The sequence below is a fragment of the Mizuhopecten yessoensis genome, unplaced genomic scaffold (genome assembly GCF_002113885.1).
Source record: "Mizuhopecten yessoensis strain PY_sf001 unplaced genomic scaffold, ASM211388v2 scaffold11159, whole genome shotgun sequence".
Taxonomy (NCBI): Eukaryota; Metazoa; Mollusca; class Bivalvia; order Pectinida; family Pectinidae; genus Mizuhopecten; species Mizuhopecten yessoensis.
In genome coordinates, this window is record NW_018408909.1 from 588,323 (window position 1) to 600,664 (window position 12,342).

Sequence of the window (12,342 nt, forward strand, 5' to 3'; positions counted from 1 at the left end):
TATGTACATATTAATCCGTACTGGTAACAATAATCATGGGGCTTAGGTACATGTTAATCCGTACTGGTTACAAAAATCATGGTTCTTAGGTACATATTAATACATACTGGTTACAATAATCGTGGTGCTTAGGTACATCTTAATCCGTACTGGTTACAATAAGCATGGTGCTTAGGTACACATTAATCCATACTGGTTACAATAATCATTGTGCTTAGGTACATATTAATCCATACTGGTTACAATAATCATGGTGCTTATGTACATATTAATCCGTACTGGTAACAATAATCATGGGGCTTAGGTACATGTTAATCCGTACTGGTTACAATAAGCATGGTGCTTAGGTACATATTAATCCGTACTGGTTACAATAATCATGGTGCTTAGGTACACATATATACAAGGTGCTTTGTCAAACGATCCAAAGGTGTCTATAAACAGTCCCAGTATGTACGAGGAACCCAGACAAACGATCCCAATGTGTCTATAAACAGTCCCATTATATACAAGGGACCCAGACAAACGATCCCAATGTGACTATAAACAGTCCCAGTATATACAAGGGACCCAGACAAACGATCCCGATGTGTCTATAAACAGTCCCAGTATATACAAGGGACCCAGACAAACGATCCCGATGTGTCTATAAACAGTCCCAGTATATACAAGGGACCCAGACAAACGATCCCGATGTGTCTATAAACAGTCCCAGTATATACAAGGGACCCAGACAAACGATCCCGATGTGTCTATAAACAGTCCCAGTATATACAAGGGACCCAGACAAACGATCCCAATGTGTCTATAAACAGTCCCAATGTACAAGGTGCCCGGACAAGCGGTCCATACGTGTTGAAATTATCACAACCCAAATCAGCTCCAATCTTCAGATGTCAGAATAACAAGCTTCTAATGATTGTGTTTGTCAGCGAATGATCATGGTGCTTAGGTACATATTAATCCGTACTGGATACAATAATCATGGTGCTTAGGTACATATTATTCAGTACTGGTTACAATAATCATGGTGCTAAGGTACATATAGATCCGTACTGGTTACAATAATCGTGGTGCTTAGGTACATCTTAATCCGTACCGGTTACAATAATCATGGTGCTTAGGTACATATAGATCCGTACTGGTTACAATAATCATGGTGCTTAGGTACACATATATACAAGGTGCTTTGTCAAACGATCCAAAGGTGTCTATAAACAGTCCCAGTATGTACGAGGAACCCAGACAAACGATCCCAATGTGTCTATAAACAGTCCCAATGTACAAGGTGCCCGGACAAACGGTCCATACGTGTTGAAATTATCACAACCCAAATCAGCTCCAATCTTCAGATGTCAGAATAACAAGCTTCTAATGATTGTGTTTGTCAGCGAATGATCATGGTGCTTAGGTACATATTAATCTGTACTGGCTACAATAATCATTGTGCTTAGGTACATATTAATCCGTACTGGCTACAATAATCATTGTGCTTAGGTACATATTAATCTGTACTGGTTATAATAATCATTGTGCTTAGGTACATATTAATCTGTACTGGCTACAATAATCATTGTGCTTAGGTACATATTAATCCGTACTGGTTACAAAAATCATGGTGCTTAGGTACATATTAATCCGTACTGGTTACAAAACAATTATGCTCGTGACGTTGGGGTTTTCTTTTTGACTACATAAAACGTGTACCTAACAAGGTGGACGGCATCCCCTAGCACAATAACAGCAATCACACTTATCAGAACCCCTGCACCTAGCGTTGCTCCCATGGTCGTAGCGCTCACACGGTAATCTGGAGCGCTGGTAATAGATCTTATATAAGAAGACGTTTGTTTCTTGTCCACGGTTAGTTCTTTCTTAAGTTCCTTTAGTTTTTCGTCCAGTGTGATATTAGAGGTGACAGCACATATACATCTACACGTAGGTGGAAGGCCAGTATTTGTCGTCATCAATGCATTTGGGGTTGTAGTTATCGGTGTATTGTTTATAGTTGTTATTGCTGTTGTAGTTGACGAAGCTGAAGTAGTTGCTAAAGTTGAAGTGGTTGTCGGAGTTGTGATGGTTGTCAGAGTTGCAGTTGTTTTAGGAGTTGAAGTAGTTGTTGGAGTTGTAGTGGTTGTTGGAGTTGTAGTAGTTGTCAGAGTTGTAGTGGTTGTCGGAGTTGTAGTGGTTATCGGAGTTGTAGTTGTTGTCGGAGTTGTAGTGGTAGTTGTATATGTAGTGGTTGTCGGAGTTGTAGTAGTTGTCAAAGTTGAAGTGGTTGTCGGAGTTGTAGTGGTTGTCGGGGACGTAGTGGTTGTCGGAGTTGTAGTGGTAGTTGGATATGTAGTGGTTGTCGTAGTTGTAGTAGTTGTCAAAGTTGAAGTGGTTGTCGGAGTTGTAGTGGTTGTCGGGGACGTAGTTGTTGGTGGATAACATATTGATGTATTATCAACAGAAGGAGGAATGAAACCGGTCACTATTCCGGGTTCTGAAATACGAGATGTTGAAGTTGACATTATTAACATTATAATTCAAACTAAAGCATACATTAAAATAGAATAGCAGCTTTCTTACTTTTATGTCTTTTGAGTTAAGTTATCTTTTAACATGATTTAAAAAAATGAAACAATAAATATATAATCTATTATAAAAGGAATACAGCTTGCAAATAAGTGCATAAAACACAACATAAGGAACACCGTAACACTTGTGACGTATCGCGTGTTATAACACGTCAACACAGCCTGACAGACAACCCAGCAATCAGTTTAAATAGCATACCGTTGTAACAAGAATTTTGATGCTGAAAGATCATTAATATCATTCAATTGTCTGAAAGGTAGGCAATTTCTTCCTATCCTCTGTTGGTTGTTATAGAAATTCCTTCTTAAACCAAGCTACAAAATGTAGTTGTTTGAAAGAGCTTTATCTCATGTCTCAAACCGATAGTTATAGGTAATTTTCTCAAACAGCTTGATCACTAAAGTAGTGAGCTGAACCCTTCATCAAGTTGGTGGAAGACGGTAACCCTAACTATCAACAGCTGGTTGACAGTTCCATCCCATCGTTACCATAGTTAGTCTCCCCTACACACAGCTGTTGGAAATAGGCTGTTATCCAGACCCCGCATTGGTTTTGATGGACAGTTTCCTTCCCACACACAAACTAGTGGAAGTAAACTGTTATCCCAACCCCGTGCTGTTTTGATAGGCTGTTCCTACCCCACACCAACGGAATAGGAAGTTTTCTACCACTCCAATCTGGCTAAAGTAGACTGTTATCACAACCCAAACTATTTTTGATAGTTCCCTCCCAAAATTAACATAGATGTTATAGGAAGTTCCCTCCTTCACCAAACTATGAAAGTAGACTGTTATCCCGACCCCGAACTGTTTTTTTATATACAGTTCCCTCCCATAATTAACCTAGATGTTATAGGAAGTTGCCTTTTACACAAAGCTAGCGGAAGACGAGAGTCCAAACATATTTTCAAAAACGCTACCTTAAACATTGGAAATGAATGCTAAAAAGATACATTTTAATCCTTAAATAGAACTAGACTATATCATTGAATATCTTTTCACTGGTAATTTTCTTTTTTTCAGCGTGAAGCTTTTTCTCTGTGACACAACTGGCTAAGTGACTGAGTTAGGGAGTTTAATCCCACACACAGCAATATAGATAACATATTTCGTAAACTAACGTTGTTCTATTGTTTGTCAGTAAATTTACAAAATACAAAAGAAAATTCCCCTTACCTTCATAGCATCTTTTCCAACTGACTATTGAGTCTGTACCATGTGCGGTTACCGAATTTTGGTCACAAAAAGCCTTGTAATCACCTTTGTCCGATTCAAATCTTAAGGGGTTTTCATGGATAGACGGAACACACATCTTGGAACTATTAACATAGGTGACCGCCCAACATTCACCATTCTTCGTATTCCTCGCCATGATTTGACTACAGTACTGCTCACACGCATCTCTATCAGTTGTAGATATGATCTTTGTTGTATCAATCTGTTTTGTACAAGCTCCCAAAATGGTATCTCGTTCGTAGGTACATGGACCTATCACAGAAAGATCAATGAATTAGCGTAGGTTTGGATTTTGTTTCGAGGGGGGATGTGGGTAGGGGGATGGGTCATATACAACGAGCAAACATATAAAACGAAGGAAAGAAAAAAAACCTATCAAATAATACAGTTATACAATATGCATTTCTTAAAAGACTACGTAACATCAACATGTAATAGGTACTAGTTATGCATCTACTTGGTGATGCATGATATCATTGGCATGCTCTAATTGGTTCAGTGAATAGAGAGAACTGATGTCCCAGTTCACAAATTACATGGTACATGTATGTAAATACTGGTTCACCGATGGTCAACACAGCTAATGGACCATGACTTGATGGGACAACAAAAGGTTAGTAATTGCTTACAACTGGTGCAATTCACTTTCAATAGTATCCATAATTAACAATATAAACTAAGGTTATAGTGAAACGTTAAACAAAAGGTTTAACATGTACCTTCCTAGCTCAAGCTAAGGAAATAATGCTGACAACACGCGAACACATCTCTTCAAATAATAAACTCGTTAAATTTACCTACACATTGTACTTCATAGGAAACAGTACATATGTTTTGTTCATCATTTTATTGTGTCTAGGAACTTAACCCCACTTACCAAGATCTTCTTGACAGACAGACTTGTAACCGGTGTGTTCGCACGGTGAAAAGTTCCATTTCATATCACCTTTCTTTCCAAAACCACATCGCTCGTTTTGATAAAGGTCTGCAATAGTTGGAATCCCGCCATCAAATCGTTCAAACTCTGTGACATTTATCTTTTGACAGGTGCCGTCCCACACATAGGTTGGTATTAGATGGTCCGCCAGGTACATACCAAACCAGTAGTCACTGTCCCTAAACATAAGGTACATACCAAACCAGTAGTATTTGTCCCTAAACATAAGGTACATACCTGCTATTTCAGGAGATATCCAAAATGTCAATTTTCATAGGACATCACACGACAGTTGGCAATAGTTTTTGTTTACTTTAGCCTACAGCTCAGGTGACCTAAAACCCAACTTCATCAATAAAGGGCAAAACTCTATTATATATCAACAACAGGAGATAAAAAACAAAGTCGATTATCAAAGACAACAACCAAAAACAGTTATTCGAGAAAGGTTAGTCTATAACCGAATACTGAAATAATAACCGAATACGGGGATAATAACCGAATACAGGGATAATAACCGAATACAGGTTCTATAACCGAATACAGGGTCTATAACCGAATACAGAGCCTATAACCGAATAAAGGATATATAACCGAATACAGAGTCTATAACCGAATACAGGGATAAAAACCGAATACAGGTTCTATAACCGAATACAGGGTCTAGAACCGAAAACAGTGAAAATAACCGAATAAAGGATCCATAACCAAATAGAGGGTCTATTCAACCGAATACAGGGTCTATAACCGAATACAGAGATTATAACCAAATGCATGGTCTATAACCAAATACGGATTCTATAACCAAATACAGGGATTATAACCGAATACATAGTCTATAACCGAATACAGGGATTATAACCAAATACGGATTATATAACCTAATACAGGGATTATAACTGAATACATAGTCTATAACCAAATACGGATTATATCACCGAATACAGGGATAATAGGCGAATACAGGGTATATAACCAAATACAGGCATACAACCGAATACAGGGTCTACAACCGAATGCAAGGGTAGTAACCGAATACAGGGATTATTACCGAATACAGGGTCTACAACCGAATATAGGGTCTACAACGAAATACAGGGAGTATAACCAAATACAGGGTCTATAACCGTATATAGGGTCTACAACCGAATATAGGGTCTACAACCGAATATAGGGTCAGCAACCAAATACAGGGATTATAACCGAATACAGGGTCTACAACCGAATACAGGGTCTACAACCGTAACAGAGATTATAACCGAATACAAGGTCTACAACCGAATACAGGGTCGGCAATCGAATACAGGTATTCAATCGAATACATGTATATTACCGAATGCAGGTGTAATAACCGAAAACAGGGATTATAACTGAATACAGGGATTATAACCTAATACAGGGATTATAACCTAATACAGGGATTATAACCGAATACAGGGTATATAACCAAATACAGGGATACAACCAAATACAGTGTCTACAACCGAATACAGGTATACAACCGAATACAGTGTTTTCAACTGAATACAGGATCTATAACCGAATACAGGGATTATAACCGAATACAGAGTCTATAACCGAGTATAGAGTCTACAACTGAATACATGGTATATAGCCGATTACATATAGATAGATGATCGGTCTAAGATAATGTGAATTATATCAGCATATATATATCATTGGACAGACTTTACCGCTACACAGTGCATGGAGATAATCTACAACAAAATAGAGCACCACTTACTGAGAAGGTCTACTTTGCCAATATACTATGTATAATTAATAGATTATAACAAAATAGACTATACCAACTATAGGGTTTCCAGTGCAAGTCGCTATCTTTGTAAAAAGTGATCATTTGCTGTGTGGCTTCGGATGTGTCGTCCAGCAGACGTGTATGGTTGGTATTGCAGAACAGGGTGGCATCGTACCATGATGTTTCCATGGAGACGAAGATCAGCTTCCGCTTCACAGTTGTGGGGGGATATGGATTTTGTACTAAAAAATATCAGATGCAGTCGTGATCAAAAGAATTGTAATATTCATATTAAACAAACCCCTTAATAACTAATGACGATATCCATTCCTAATATTGTAAATATATAATGACTGAAGTACTAGTCGTTAGCATTTATGATTTTATGCAGCACTGTTTCTTCAAAATATCTTCCCCAAATGAGCGTTTAAAACACAAAAAATATTCCATTTTAAACAAACTTGTAAAACAGACCTGTTTGCGGGAATAAGTAAGTATTTTCTTTCGTAAACATTTCCGACAGGCTACAAACGTCAATATGGAACCATTTAGGAAATGCAGCCACCGTTTGAATTTGATTTCATGCATAATTGCTATCCGAATACCCTAACATTTAGGCGATAAGAACGCGTTTGTGGAGATATCCTTTCATTGTTGATGTGTGGTCTACCGTAGTAAATAAAAGCATGTGAGATGTAGTTATATATTGCAGCGGAACTGGACTGGGTCGATCGTCGGCGAACAGGAAAACCCGGTCTAGCCGTACGATTTTCCGCTCCTATTACATATGGTGCCTGTGACCAACCCTTGTTTCAAGTACTAATTGAGTGCTTGACAAAGGATACCCGAGCCTGGGTTGTAAATAGTATTTTCTGCAGGGGCGTAGATTTAGATTAAGAAATGAAGAATGTAGCGGAACTGGACTGGGTCGATCGTCGTCGACCAGGTAGCTCACCTAGTAGAGCATCTGTCTAGAGTTTGAAGGGTCCCGGGTTTAAACCCAGTCTGGCCATGCATTTAAAAAATATCTGGGAGTGAAATATCTACCAAGTGACTTCCTGTTCATTACAATCATTCAAGCAAGAAAGTCAATTACACCAGTTTTCAATTTCAACAGATTTTTCACAGATTCGCGTGAAAAACGAATACTTATATAAAAATATCACCAACACGTATTTTCATTTTGCTGTGGCTGTCATCATTTCAGAGGGAAAGGGCTGTTGGCACTCCACATGAGGAAATGTCGCAACGTCAACGTCAAGTTTCACAGCAAAATGGTTGCAGTGCAAATACAATAACCTTTTGTTGAGTCGTCTGCCTAAAAACTTGGTGGGCATCTGACCGTCCAGGAAGCGGCAGATCACATGTAACGACCGCCCGGGAAGACAACCAGCGTGACATCCAAAAGGTCGCTGCTGATAACAGACCATGCAGAACCAGAACCGCCTGATACCCTGTTGCATCTGTGTAATAGCATTATTCCTGATAGTGAGACCTCGGAAACATTTATTGATTGGTCGTGTATCTGGCCAGGTTATCCGAAACCGTTTGAAAGTTATTCGATTTAAAGCGCGGCGTCCAACACGACACAACGTCACCGTAACAACCGCTTTAATCACCAACGTCGTTGGTTGTTAAAGTAATGGAAAAAGTTCCTGCCACCGATTAATCCATATTGGGTGATCACGTGGTGATAGGAGTTGTAGAGTCTGGAGACATCGGCGGGGTGAACGCTTTACGAACTGCTGCGTCTTTGAACGGGACCGTTTCAGTGGCGGAAGTGTGATGGTCTGGGGTGGTATTTGTGAAGGTAACGTAATAGATATACCGTAGTGGCTTGGCATTTGATAAGGATGCATTATAGAGGAGAGATTTTGAGGACGGTTGGACTTAAAAATGTACAAAGTCATGGTCCTGGCGATATTTTACAACAATGTGACGCATCATTGCATATGAGTTGCGACAGTAGATGTTTTCTCCAGCAAAACAATCTTCAGGTATTGGATTAGCCATCTGAATCATCTTATTTGTCGCCCAGGTCGGGATTTTCATTGGCGACTCGTAAAAAACCCTGTCAAAATCAGCCATCTTAATTACAGGATTAGCCTTGACCAATGCATGAGACAATATCCCCGCCTACATTATCCATCAAAATCTTTTGTTTTAAGTATAAGATAACTTTTGTATTATAAAAGACACTTATAAGACACCGTATTTGTGTATAAATAACGTACATGAAGTTTAAGAGATATCAAATATGTCAGTCGCCTTATATTTTCTTTATAAAAAAAAATCTAATCTATTTTATGAGATTCATTAAACGATGAAAATTTGTTGCATAATATACAATATATAAGTAATATATAAGTTATATTAGAAATTATATACTATATAATACGTTTTTAGCGTATATATTAAACAATATATGTATATCTATTATGATATATTTCTAAAAGGTTTCCTGATGAGATAAAATAAAACACCATTATAATTTATTTTATAACGCTCGAAATTCTTGCGAGATTGACAATTAAACAAACATTTTAAAATGGTAGCTCCTGATGGAACGTTTTATCTTTTTTTTTTTTACTAGGTTGCCTTTTCGACTTTGAAGCTTTATATTTTGAAGAAAATCAGCAATAATAAATTAGGATTGACATACTAAAACATCGAATAGAAACTCACCTGTAATTCGTGTCAAAACAAAGCATACGATGATGGTCACCATTTTCTGAAATAAAAATGTAACATACTTTATAAACTTAGCCCCGTAGATCAATATATTACAATAAAAAAAAAGTTTTTTCTCCAGCAGTACAAAGGTTTAGAAATGATGCTACAAACATGTAAAACAGGACAACATACTATGACGTCAATTGACGGAGACAACAAAAAAGTTCGGAAGACAAAGGAAACTAAATAAACGAGAGAAAACATGGAAACAACACTAACCATGGAGACAACAAAAACCGGGAAAAAACAAAAAACCGTAGTAACGACAGTAGCAATGGAGACAATAAAAGAAAGAACCAAATTTTGTACCCACAATAAAATCTCAAAATGTAGGTAAATATGTCGGTCACAAATAATCTAGCCTTCTCCTCAAGTGACTGGACTGATCGAACAACAACAACAACATAATAACAACCCACCACCACATGTAAACATGTCTTTATATAGTCACTGAGGTCACTTATTGGAAAACAAAGGAAATCAAAATGCCTCCCCCCCCCCCCCCCCCTCCCTTAACAACATGTTATTTTAGTTCAGCAATAGCAGAAATATGATTTGTCTTTTGTGGCATTCCTTTAGTATTGTATGCTTGCAGTATGAACATGACAAACGTTGAAATCCTTAGCGACAGCGGAAATGGAAAAATGTTGTTATCGATTTTGGATGATGTAGTTGTGAGTCGGTCTATGAAACTCCCTGAATATAGATGTTGAAATGTTATGAGTGACTTAATGATTCTTTTAGACTCTGTTAACTAAGCCCCAGAGTGTGCATAACGTCCTACATAATACTCGGGTCCCAAGTACTGTTTACCAATATGTGAGTTCGGGTTCTGATAGAGTTTTTCATGCTTTCCCCACGGAAATCGTGGTTGTATACAGCTTTCTACCTGTGATGCGTATTTTGAGAAGAGATCACGTGACATCCTTACACATTAGTCATACACTAGTGCATGCCGAGTCCTTCGTGAATCTCAACAAGACCACTCACGACAAAGTAGGACCTAAGACAAACGTGAAATTAACGGATGTACCACAGAAGGTGCAGACAACGAACCATTGCTGCTATAATTAATCTTACGAACAAAACTTAAGGATTCGCTTTCAAATTACGTTATATATAGAACCATTGATACACCTCATTCAAAAACCTAGAAAACAAATCCTTCTAGTAAAATAACATGGTTGTGGCGATGTTCATTAAACGTAATTATCGTGTTCTGAATAATTGACGTGTTATCGTTTTTCTTGAGGTTATTAACGAATTTCCGTCAAAAATCATTATCATTTACTTGTAAATTTATACTCATGGTATAAGAAATACAACATTGTACGTACATACCCTTATAACATTTTAATTTGTAATTAACAGCATGTTTGTGGTTACGGCTGACTCAATTATATTTATAGCTAACATATCACACAAAGCTATAGATAGTGAGATAATAACGTAGGGAAACAATGTATACGTAAACGAATGTTTAGTGATGCAGAATCTAGCTTTATCTTATAGAGATTTTAAAACAATTTTATAGCAAAATAACCCCAAGAGAGATTAACCTCATCGTAAATAGTTCACTTTTGTCATTTCAATTGGATTAATGCGTTACTTTATTGAAGACATATCTAAAATTCTGGTACACACAGGGGGTCATAGAAAACAAATGTTAAATCCGGGTACACGCTGCAGTCAAATAAAACATGTCTTAAATTCTATTACACGAGTATGTAGTGTTCTTGATGTCAAGTGGGATCATCCACTCCGAAGTCAATGTGTTACATTATTTGTTATCTTCTCGGATAGAAATGCTTTACATGAAATTGTTCATATTTTAGCAAAAGGATTCATAAGCACACTGAATTCCAATGGTGGCGGCTATACGATTTCAGCATTCATTCTTTCAGATATATCGACGATGTGTTCTCTTCAAATAACAAAACCATTTGACTACGTTGATCGTGTTTATTTCCTCCTGCACTGGACATCAAGGACACTGCATAATCTTCTTCATAAACCGCTGACCACGCGGAAGTCTTGTTAAACAATTTATTAATCGTGAGGATTTCAAGTTTCTTATCATGAACTTTCCATTTCTTAACTTTTGATAGTAACATCCCTACAACACCGTCTTCGGGTTTTCATGTTGCAGATAATTTGGTATTAAAGGTTTGCTCGGAGTTTTTCATCGGAAAAGTATAACAAAACCTTTCGACAGATGAAGAATTATAAAGGGTATTTGCAAATTTTATGATTACCATCAAGATATCAATGGAAACTATATTTTCCTGTGCAATATGAAGGATGATGATCTTGGTTATGTTTTAAATGGTTTATTCTCGTGTCGTTGTCACCACCTCGTTTCCCCTTTGATGACCTACACGACAGGTCGTCAATGCAGCAAACGAGAATACCCTTCCGGACCGCCTGGTCCTATTCTTTGGTATTTGTTTTCTCTTTCGTTTTTATTTTCCCGGATAGAAATGCTTTACATTCAATTGTTCATTGTTTAGCAAAAAGCATCAATAAACCATTCTGAAGCTCAAGCCCCGGATAGCGACACGAGTAAAATAGCAATATATGGAAAAGTCTCATGTTATTGCTGAAGAATTAAACTGATAAGGATGCAAGTATTTCTTTTTTTATTATGTCACTTTATTGTCGTTGTATGAATTCAATTTCATCAGATTCCATCATAATCATTACAAAGATGAACGTAAGACAGATGTTTCCATTATCTAGAAGTCATTGCTGATGCTAGAAGACTTTGGTTCAAATGAAATATACAGGAATATAGCGTCGTGTGTTGTGTTTGTTTTCAATACAAAATGGTACATGACATCTTAACAATCTAAGAACACTCCATTAATTCCTGATTTATAAAACAAATGCTTTACAATCAGCGTCGAACTTTTTTCTAAAAAAAAATCCGAAATCATACAAAATTAATGCTGGATGTTTCATATCGAATTTTAATTAATGAATTTTAGCACATTCAAAACAATTTCGATACAAACTTATCTATTCCATATTAAATTACTTCCCCGTCATTATATGAGCCGATTTTTTTTTTTTAAATAATGATATCAGCAATAACCACG